Source organism: Pleurodeles waltl, chromosome 9 (assembly GCF_031143425.1).
Source record: "Pleurodeles waltl isolate 20211129_DDA chromosome 9, aPleWal1.hap1.20221129, whole genome shotgun sequence".
Lineage (NCBI taxonomy): Eukaryota > Metazoa > Chordata > Amphibia > Caudata > Salamandridae > Pleurodeles > Pleurodeles waltl.
This window is the reverse complement of record NC_090448.1, coordinates 1,092,989,888-1,093,001,637: the sequence shown is the minus strand read 5'-3', so window position 1 is coordinate 1,093,001,637 and position 11,750 is coordinate 1,092,989,888. Positions and strand designations below refer to the sequence as shown.

General features: G+C 43.9%; 1 protein-coding gene across 3 annotated transcripts in view; it reads left to right on the top strand.

Annotated features, from left to right (window-relative positions):
• The first annotated feature begins 949 nt into the window (after positions 1-949).
• Positions 950-11,750, top strand: part of ZNF106 (zinc finger protein 106) — a 331,145-nt gene continuing 320,344 nt past the window's right edge. The window contains exon 1 of one of the 3 annotated variants that reach the window (XM_069208786.1): positions 950-1,094. The gene's annotated coding sequence lies outside the window, so the exon portion shown is untranslated. The remainder of the gene's footprint in view (positions 1,095-11,750) is intronic. The other 2 variants (XM_069208785.1, XM_069208787.1) reach the window with 2 other exon arrangements.

The window sequence follows — 11,750 nt, the reverse complement described above, 5'->3', positions numbered from 1 at the left end:
GCTGGGAAGATGGTGATTTTAGCACCGTAAACCCTTTGTTGATGCCATTTTCAGGGGGAAAAAAACACAAGCCTTCTTCTGCAGCCCCTTTTTCCTATTTTTTTTTAAACTAATTTTTCACTGTATTTTGGCTAATTTCTTGGCCTCCTTCAAGGGAACCCACAAAGTCTGGGTACCTCTAGAATCCCTAGAATATTGGGAAAAAAGGACGCAAATTTGGCTTGGCTAGCTTATGTGGACAGAAGGTTATGAGGGCCTAAGCGCGAACTGCCCCAAATAGCCCAAAAAAGGCCTGGCACAGGAGGGGGGAAAGGCCTGGCAGCGAAGGGGTTAAAGCCCCGTTTAATATTAAAACAAACCAGAACGGGCTTTAAGAGCAGCTACTCATATACTGCCAGGGCCCAAGCTGTGCCTCGCAAGTCAGTTACAAACGGGCAGCTGACCGAGGAACCAAGGGCCCGGGCTGACATGATGAAATAGCCCACCCATCATTCGATCGAACAAGTTTAGTGAATTGGGGTCCGCCCATCATTCGCTTTATCGCCCCCGAGGAGTCAGCCGTGCCTCTAACCACCAGCCACGATTCTACCGCCGTCGAACTTTTCCCTCACATGACCCTTCTCATCCAGAATTGTGTGTAGCACCAACGGGACCTGACCCTGGCATCACCTCACGGCTCGAGTTTTACAACCTGTCCGTGACTACCTAACTCTAAATTAGCCGCCATGGAAATCAAGTTAACTCCAAAGCGCTCAGCATTCATAGAACGGTGCGGGCACTGTTTAGATCAATCTCACAGGCACGTTCCGACTCCGCGGCCAATGAGCACTTCGGAATCCTGGGCAGCGCACCATGATAGGGTGAGGAGCCACAAATGCCCCAATCCTACCTCATCTTACATATCACGAGTCGTTTCCGCTCCTTGGCAACTCCCACAATAAGTTCAATCACACGATTGGTGGTCATGCGACCCGGAAGTAGTGAGGTTTGGAACAAATATCGTTCATAGCAAATCAATAACGGATATATTGGGCTGAATGTACAGACTGCCTGTAGTAACTTACAGGTGGTTGCTTTTTTCCGGGCTATCATAGGTGAGTAACTCTGATGTTATTCACGATATACCGTCATATGTAGCTTCAAATACTAATTTATTAATGGAACTATCGTAAATTAATGTTCTTTACTAGTTGGGGACACAAGTGTTATATTTCTACTTTAGATGCAAGTAGTGGAATTCTTAGAATTTGGTTTCAGCATTTTGCTTGTTTTTATCATTGGTCCTACACTTTTTGGGTGTTCCACCATCTAAAATAATGAATTCTTAAACATCCTGCACAGAACTAGGAACCACTATCAATCGACAGCATTTCATTTGCCATAGCAACCAGCCATAAGAGAAGCCTCCCTCAGCACAACCCTAAACTACACTGTTTCATAATAATTTACTATGGATAAGTAAACTATTCTGTACCAACAACAATAAAGCGCCGCGACACCCTAAATGAGCAGTATCAGGACAGGTCGAATGAGTCTCTTGCAGCCTCCACCCTATTTAATTCGCTGCAATTTAAGCATCACTTTTGTTCCTCAGTCAGATAAGTCAGCGAAAGCTGCCTGTCATATTAGAAACAACATTGATGATAACCTCATGACTGTGGTCTCTTCTTTCTCTTTTCTTCTGTCAGTGCTCGAAAACGAGTCTCCTGTGCACCTTATACTATATATATTGTTTTTTTCCGTTTCACAGACTGACCTTAAAACAAAACTATTGGCTACCAAATCAAACTCTGTTTTAGATCATTGCCCTTAAAGGAGTTAGTGACAGTATTGCTCCGAATGCTACCTCTCCGTAACCAGTCACGATTTCACTCAATCAGCATTCATTCCCCAGAATGACATCGATGTAGGTCCAATCACAGTATTCAATTGCCTTTATCTCGCCCATGTTCATGGTGTCTTTTCTATATTAGCAGTCCTTGATCTCTCGACGGCATTTGTTACAAATGTTAAATTCCTTCCTTCCCCAGCTCCTTTGGAACGGCGGAGTGTGAGGTGAAAGTTGGATTGTCACTTTTAATTGATCGATCACGTGATCCTTCTCGATCAGTTTTCAAAGCCATTACTCATGGGGTTTCTTAGGACAAAGAATTTAGTTCCATTTTGCTAAAGTTGAATATGGCCCAATTGGTAAAATCAGTCCATTCTTTTGGAATCTTTTTGCATACATTGATGACACCGAGCTCTGTGTCTCCAGACAGTTATCTTTAATGAACTGTTTATCTGGTACTGGTTAGCTGGACGGATACCAGCTTCATCTCCGATCTGACGAGATTAAGGTCATGGTCTTTGATAGGACAGGCCTAAATGTGCACGCTATAAATATAATAACAGTCGAAACACCGACATAATAATCGCTCGCTATACTTGTGTGTTTTGAAAGAAGCAAGGGGGATTCTGATAGCAGGACCGGGCTTTGACTGAAAATAGGCCCAGATACCCTAAAAAAGTTGTCTTCATTTTCTAAATACGTAGTTTAGCACATTAGTTTTCAGGAAGTAAGAGGGAGAAATTAACAAGCATTGACAAAGCCAATAGGTCTCTCCTTTGGGACCCATTGGCATTGCCAATGGTTTTAAGCCATGCTGCACAGCTTCCCCGATGAAATGGGATAGCTTTGACTTTTACTACTAGGGAGCTGGACATTTCAGGCCACTTCACAAAGACATGTAAGAGTACATAGATACTGCTGTAGCATTACTTCATGTACTCATAAATGCTTTTGTTTATTAACACCACTGTCTTTTGTAACTTGATCCATAGAAAGAGGCATAGATTGGCTGCTAGAAAAAAAATGCAGATGCTGTGTTAAAATGGCAAATGGTGGTTACATGAGTCCATGTCATCAGCATATCCCTTTTCTAGTCATGAGATAAGCAAATTCCAGGATTTGCAGAGTTTGGTTTCTTCAAATTAACTATCGCATACCATCAAAAGAGAAGCCTGTGACTCGAAAAAAGTAATGACTTTAGGACCTGGAACCATATGGTCACTCAAGCTGGGCTAAAAGCAAAGGAGGGCAAAATGAAGACTATGCAGGAAATTGTTCACTCTGTTGTAGCACTTCATGCAAACACTCTCCCTTCTTACACCAGAATAAAATAATATCTCAGGAGTAGATCCTGTGCTTCTCATGCTCAATCGATTTTCTGCTAATGGCATTATGTTTTAGATCGCTACATGTAAAGCAAATTGTTAATTTCAGAGCATTCTGAACCTTCTTTTTACTTTAAAAATCCACGAGCCAGGCAATATAGCAATTATGAAGATAAGTGAGTCGTATTGTTACAAATGTGGTTTAACACAGAGAAAAGTTATGCGTATTGATAATAGTTTTATAGCGTAGGACCTTTCAAAACACACTACACATAAACAGCACAGCGAGATACCCAACAAGACAGCAACATGGATATGAACAAAACAACTCTCTGTAGGAGAAATGCAATGAATTGAAAAATGCATGTTTGAATTCTTTGGTGATGTATATTACTTATTTCCAAATATCTTCCTTCCTGTCAAATGGAAATAGGGTGACCACTTACATTTTGCGGACCGTCTGTTATTTGGGCCTCACGTCTGTTGTCCGTGAAGGGCCCTCTCACGGACGCCTTTTGTCTGTAATTCTGGACAAAGGGCCACCTTGCACTCCTGTGAAACTCAAGGGCCTGCAGCAGCTCCTCCCTTCCCTTAGCTGCGATCAGCCCATTGTCATTCTGTTTGCCGGCCGATTGTCAGAGACAGACGGATAATGGGCCTCTCTGTGGAGAAACAGCATTGCTGGGCCTCCTCCTGGTTGGCCTAGGGCAATGCATCCGGGCCAAGCTCTGGGGGAGGGCTGCATTTTCACACTTCTTGCAGGGTTAAAGACACAGACTTCAAAATGTGTGCCAGTAATTTAACTCTGGTGATCAAGGGAGAGATCAGAGTTTTGACCTAGTAGGGGTTTTGACTCATCTAAAAGTAGTGAGCAGCGGTAGTGTTGCTCCAAGAAAACTGAGGGCTAGATTTACAAGGCCCCAGCGCCCCCTTGTGGAACACTAGCGTAATTTATTAGGGTCGAGCGTGCAAAGCGCTCTGTCCCTGGAGTAATCTCTCTGTGGGCTTTTAAGCATGCCCATCAATTTGGTTGGTTTGTGGGTTTGCCTTTTAAAATTCACTTGATTTAATTAGTGAAAGGCATGCATACTTCATGCCTTTTCCGGTGTTTAGCCCGCCTCCAGTGCAGCGAGCAACTACTGAAAACATACGAGGCTCCATGTTTTCAGTATGGTTTCTGGAATACTTTTTCTCTTTATTTTGTAGGCAGCGCAATCTCGCTGTGGAGTAGTCGAGAGCTTTGCACGACATCAGCGCTGTTACATGGATAATTGCACTTTTGCCGGTTACATGGTATTTTGCTTCACTATGGACCAAGATAAAACACACACACTGAAAGGAATTTCTGGTATGCAACTCTCAGTCTAAGAATTTCATTTATTAAACCACTCAGTGAGGCTCGAAAAGAAAGGTCAAAAGTGTGCAACTGAAAGTGCACATTTAAAAATTGTCACAGGAATGAAATAGAAACATGTAATAGAATATTCTGCTTTCAATCTATAAACCACAAATATATGTGTGTGTGTGCGTGTGTGTATATATATTCATGCACAATGCAAAGCAGCTGATAAGAATTAAAAATGCATCACCATGGGGCACAGTCGAATTTGCTTCATCTCTTCTGCTAGCAACAGGTTGTCAAACCCCAGGTTGACCGTGAAGAGAGACCTACCCTCAAGGGAAAGATGACAGGCATCAGCGTCCTGATCCTGCCAGAGGTCTGATCCACTCCATGGTCAATCCTGTTTCGGTCTCTTATATACCTTAAACAAGCCAGAGAGGAGAATTCTAGAAAACCCCTCCCGCTTCGTACATTGTTGTTAAAAAATGCTGGCTACTTCAAGTCAGTTCTGAAAGGAACACGTTGGAACTGGCCAAGATCCCAAGGTGCTTCTCCAAAACCAAACCGTTCCCTGCTGTGCCATAAACATCATCCTAGTACATCCTTATCTCTCTGACTCCCCCACGTTATGTCTTAGCCTTTGATGAGAAGGAACATGCAAACACGTGGAGTAAGAACACGAGCGAAAAATGCATGGCATAACATGGGCACAGAAAAATACTTGCAGCTGCACTTCTAATGTCTGCACCTCTAACATGGCAGTGGCTAACGCTAAGTTAAGCATAAAATTAAGTCAATAGGCAAAATTAAGCTGCTGGTCACCAATGTGACGGTGTGCTGCAAGGCTAAGTGCAACATGGAGTCAGTGATCAAAACACAAATATCATTACACATGGATAATTGCACATTTGCTGATACGTTTCACTGCATGCAAACTTCTGTTTCCTTTTGTGTGTCTGCTTTGTGCCCATGGCGGTCGTCTGCTCGATTATGTGAAACCGTGTCACTTTTCAGTTTATGTGGCAACAAAAGTCTGGCTAGGAGTTTACAACACTAATAGCTTTAACTCGAGCAAATGCAAGACCCATTGCATTGAAAATGCTTGTTCTTTTTGTGTCTCTTCTTCGCGCTCATGGCGGCCGCGGTTCTTTCGGCTCACTTACACCAACTGTTTTACTTTTCATTTTCAATTGTTGTGACAAGAAAAGTCCAGTTAGGAATTTCCAACACTAATAGCTTCAACTCTAGCAAACACGAGACCCATTGCACTGTAAATGCTTTTTTTTACAAAGTGGCGTAAGGCATTCATTGTGCCACTTTGCAACCCCTGGCACCACTTTATGCATGCCTCAGGCATAATGTATGCAAGGGGGGCTTTCCGACATTAGGAAACCCGAAAAATGGCGAATCTACAAGATTTCACTGCGCCATTTTTGGCGACATTTTTAACACCTGCTCAAAGCAGGTGTTAAAGTAACACACCCACTTTAATAAATGGGCCTCCTTGCACTTTGCTGCACTAGCGTCAAAATCTTTTACGCTAGTGCAGCAAAGCACCACAATAGCGTCAAAAATGTTACCGCTTTTGGCCTAACGTGCGCCATGGTGCGCCGTATTCTAAATATGGCGCACTCATTGTGTCGTTAGGGGGGCAGGGCTGATCAAGAAAACTGGGGCATCAGCCCTGATGCACCAGTTTCTTGTAAATATGCCCCATAATGTCTAACACGAAGATCAAAAACTGTTTGTTTGTTTATGTAGATAGTTCAGCGGCTTACTGTTTTTGTCACAGAGATACTTTTGTTAATTACATTCTTAATAAAGCACAGTGAGCTATGAACATGGCCACTGGAATTCTGCAATTGTGCTGCTGCAGAGGTTTTTGATTAGTTATAGATTTGCCACATAATCCATCATCTGCTGCATAATCAGCAGATTTTAACAAAATATTTTGTTTCTGGCTCAAATGGTTCACAAGTTCCTAAAAATGCAGGAACATGTGTTGCCATACAGTGGAAGCGCCTTTTCAAAAGTTGGCTGGTCAGTTTCGTCTTGCTAATTACTAAATGTAAGTATTAAACTAGTATTTATGAGGTGCAATCTATGCCCAGAAATTTTAACAAGTGTAAAAATCAGTAAAATAATTAAGTATTACTAACACAAAATATGCCTCATTACACCGTATAATGTGCCTCTTTTCCCTGCATAATTTAGTCAAACCAGCTGCATAATTTGGCCTTCTGCCTCATAATTCCAGTTGCCCTGGCTATGAACCCGAATCAAGTAGCATCATGGAATCTGTAAGGCATGGATTTACAACCTTATTGTTTTTTCCCCTAAACTTTTGTTATTGTTGTTAGGTTGCTAAAAAAAGGTTCCTTTTGATAATAAATAGCCCCAACCACTATGCTATGTGTAAGCACACAACATATAATGCCTGCCAGTATGGATGACGTGGCTCCTATATGTTGTAGTCCTCATTATCTTTCTTAAGCAGGGCCACTGGATTTATGCTGCCGGGGGAACAAATTATGTGGCAGGGTTGAGTAAACTATGTAACAAGAAAAACTAAATTATGCGGTGTAACGCAGCACATATTTTGATAGTATTGCTTTATTATTTTGTCACTTGTAAACATATTTACACTGCCTGGATGTAAGGAAATGCCTTCCTTGGCATGGTTACCCCCTGACTTTTTGCCTTTTGTTGATGCCAGTTATGATTGAAATTGTGCTGGGACCCTGCTAACCAGGTCCCAGCACCACAGTTCATTCCCTAAACTGTACCTTTGTTCCCACAATGGGCACAGACCTGGCACACAGATAAGTCCCTTGTAAATGGTACCCCTGATACCAAGGGCCCTGTTGTCAGGGAAGGTCTCTAAGTGCTGCAGCATGTATTATGCCACCATGTGGACCCCACACTCAGCACATGCACACTGCCTCACAGCTTGTGTGTGCTGGTGGGGGGGAAATGACAAAGTCGACATGGCACTCCCCTCAGGGTGCCATGCCCACCTCTCACTGCCTGTGGCATAGGTTAATCATCCCTATAGCAGACCTTACAGCCCTAAGGCAGGGTGCACTATACCACAGGTGAGGGCATAGTTGCATGAGCATTATGCCCCCACAGTGTCTAAGCAAAACCTTAGACATTGTAAGTGCAGGGTAGCCATAAAGAGTATATGGTCTGGGAGTCTGTCAGTTACGAACTTTACAGTTCCATAATGGCTACACTGAAATCTGGGAAGTTTGGTATCAAACTTCTCAGCACAATAAAAGCACACTGAGGCCAGTGTGGAATTTATTGTAAAATATACCCAGAGGGCATCTTAGAGATGCCCCCTGAATACCAGTCCGACTCCTAGTGCTAGTGACCAGTTTCTAGTGACCAGTTTCTGCCAGCCTGCCACAACCAGACGAGTTTCTAGCCAGGAACGAAGCCTGTACTGGGTGGAGGTGCCTTTGTCACTCTGTGGCCAGGAACAAAGCCTGTACTGGATGGAGGTTCTTCTCACCTCTCCCTGCAGGAACTGTAACACCTGGCACTGAGCCTTGTAGGCTCATGCCTTTTTTTACAGCACCCCAGGGCATCCCAGCTAGGGGAGATGCCCGCCCCTCCGGCCACTGCCCCCACATTTGGCAGCTAGGCTGGAGGAGATAATGAGGAAAACAAGGAGGAGTCACCCACCAGTCAGGACAGCCCCTAAGGTGCCCTGTGCTGAGGTGACCCCTGCCTTTAGGAATCCTCCATCTTGAGTTTGGAGGATTCCCCAAATAGGACAAGGGATGTGCCCCCCTCCCCTCATGGAGGAGGCACAAAGAGCGTGTAGCCACCCTCAAGGACAGTAGCCATTGGCTACTGCCCCACAGACCTAAACACCCCCTAGTATTGTGGGGCGACCCTGAACCCAGGAAATGAGATTCCTGCAACCTACAAAAAGAAGAAGTACTGCTGACCTGAAAGCCCGCAGAGGAGACAACTGACTTGGCCCCAGCCCTACCGGCTTGTCTCCAGACTCAAAGAACCTGCACAGCGACGCATCTGACAGGGACCAGCGACCTCTGTGGACTCAGAGGACTGTCCTGAACCTGAAGAACCAAGAAACTCCTGAGAACAGCAGCACTGTTCAAAAACTTTGCAACTTTAGAGCAACTTTCAAAGAACTCACTCTTCCCGCCGGAAGCGTGAGACTTCTCACTTTGCAAACGTCGCCCCCCCCGGCTCGAGCTCCAGAGAACAAACACTGCAGAAAGGACTCACAGGTGACTGCAACGACGTGAGTACCCTGAGTCGACCCCCCTGCACCCCTACAGTGACGCCTGCAGAGAGGATCCAGAGGCTCCCCTTGACCACAACTGCCTGGTAACAAGGAACTTGATACCTGGACGAAGCACTGCACCCACAGCCCCCAGAACCGAGAGGAACCACCTTCCAGTGCAGGAGTGACCAGCAGGCGGCCCTCTTCCTAGCCCAGTCGGTTTTTGGCCCGGGAAGCCCCCCTGTGCCCTGCCTGCATCGCCTAAGTGCCGCCCGGTCCCTCTATTGCTTTCAATAGCAAACCCGATGCCTACTTTGCACACTGCACCCGGCCGCCCCCGTGCCGCTAAGGGTGTGTTTTGTGTGCCAGTTTGTCACCCCCCGTGCTCTACAAAACCCCCCTGGTCTGCTCCCCGAGGGCGCAGGTACTTACCTGCTAGCAGACCGGAACCGGAGCACCCCTGTTCTCCATAGGAGCGTATGTGTTTTGGGCCCTCTTTGACCTCTGCACCTGACTGGCCCTGTGTTGCTGGTGTGGTGACTTTGGGGTTGCCTTGAACCCTTAACGGTGGGCTGCCTATGCCCTGGAGACTGACTGTGTAAGTGTTTTACTTACCTGCAAAAACTAACCAAACTTACCTCCCCCAGGAACTGTTGATTTTTGCACTGTGCCACTTTTAAAAATAGCTTATTGCCATTTTAACCAAAACTGAGTGTACTACTGTTTTAAATCAAAGTTCTATACTTACCTCTGTGACGTACCTTACATTTTATGTACTTACCTCAAATCTTGAAGCTTGTGGTTCTAAAATAAAGATTATATATTTCTCTATATAAAAAATGATTGATCTGGAGTTAAGTCTTTGAGTGTCTGTTCCTCATTTATTGCCTGTGTGTGTACAACAAATGCTTAACACTTCCCTCTGATAGGCCTACTGCTCGACCATACTACCACAAAATAGAGCATTAGTATTATCTAATTTTGCCACTATCAACCTCTAAGGGGAACCCTTGGTCTCTGTGCACACTATCTGTTACTTTGAGATAGTATGTACAGGGCCAGCTTCCTACATTGGTTATTGGTTGTACCTCATTAGTATCAGTTTAACACCCACATTTAGCTATAAGCAACAGAAAGGTGACCAGTCAACCATTGCAAAGGGCCTCCCACTGCGCAGAAACATGTCCAGCTGCGTTTTAGTAACTCTAGAACTGTTTGAGCTAAACTATGCACATTATGCTGACGGTGATGTGTTATGTGGCAAATGTGGCAAGCCTATAATTATGCAAAAATCACCAAGGTCTCACAATTCCAGTGGCTGTTGTCTTAAATAACATTTCCAATACACTGGTTACACACCATTGTCCCTGTATAATATGTGCGTGATAGAACTCATCCTGTAACCCTACTCTACCCTGCATAGTTGGAATGAATAGCGCTGTAAAAGGAATTAAATAGACATAAGAGCAGCTCTATGTAGTGGCGAGAGGCAGCAATGGACTGTGGTACTGATTGAATCCTTGGAGAAGGAGGTCTGGGGGACACAACAAATATCCTTACATCGTCTGGCACTAGCTTTAAAGCTAGCCCTGTCAGGGACATATCTATCATTCCTGCAGCCTGTGCAGTGCCACATACTCTAATGAAAAGCACTTCAGCTGATTGTGGGATGGGCTGACAGGAAGGTGCTTTGAATGGAAGAATTACATTTTATCATAATAAGTGTTTCGGTAATTTTTTTTATTTAAACATTTCCAATTAATGGATAATGAAGAGCGCAAGTAGAAAATCCTACAATCATGACCAAAGTGCTGTAGTCCCAAAATTTTCTAGTGCCACATTGTAACATGCCAGACAAATGCCTGGACTTGAACCTTGGATGGATTTCCCCCTCTTTCTTTGAAAAATAGCCTTTCTTCAACAAACATTGATTTTCTGTTTATATGTACATGTCGTTTCTGTATTAGACCCTAGCCAAAAGGCAGTAGAGCACTGTACACGGTCTAAAGCAAACCTGAACACCTGTGTCAAATCTTTGAGGGAGATATTTACTAACATTTCAAACAACACAGAACAGCAGGTGAAGTTGCTGTGTTGCATGAAATAGCAAAATAGCACCATATTTTCAAAGCTATGGTGCACTGAAAATGGCTTTGAAAAGTCTGACATGCAAGTTACAAAGTAAATTCTCACATCATCGCTCTATTCATTCATTATTCAACCTCTTCATTTCTTTTCCTTTTCTCATTCCTTTCCCTCCTCTCTCTTAACTTGCCTTTCATTTCTGCCTCTCACCCTCCCCCACATGCTTTCTCACAGTTCCCTCTACCTTGCATATGCCACCTCTACCTTTTGCTCTCTTCAGCCTTCTCGGTCACCCTCAGCATTTTTCCTTAACTGAGTTTTTGCTCCTTTCTCTGTCCCATTTTCTGTTGTCTTCTTTTCTGTCATCACTATCTGCTCTTTCTGTCAGCATGCAGATCCTCACTTGCTTTACTGTTCTCCCACTGTTCACTCTCACTGTTCAAAAGTTCTGTCTCTTCCTTCAGTATATAGACCTTTCCTCCTTTCTCACCATAAATGTTCTCTCTTTTTCACACCTTCTAGTAGTGCTACTGCCTGTGAACTCAAAGCCTATGTGCATCATTGGAGTGCTGCTTCTGGCATTATTTTTCATAGTACCAGGGTAGAATTGTGAAACCTGACTCTTAAGTCAACTGCAAATTCTGCTTGGAGTGTATATGTGTGCTAGTTTTCTCATCTTTAAATCTGTCCAGCTTTATGTAAATGTTTGCTCAACACTTCAATGTTTAAAACAAACTAAAGAACATAAAACAACTTTGGCTTGTACTTCATTCAGCTGTTTATTTTATAGTCAAATATCTTCAATGTGTCTGTAAAAATGACCTTTTGTCCTGAATGTCAACCCCTTGTCCTGAATTTCTACTGCCACTGTCCTGAATTTGCCTTCTTACCAGGTGGTCACCCTAA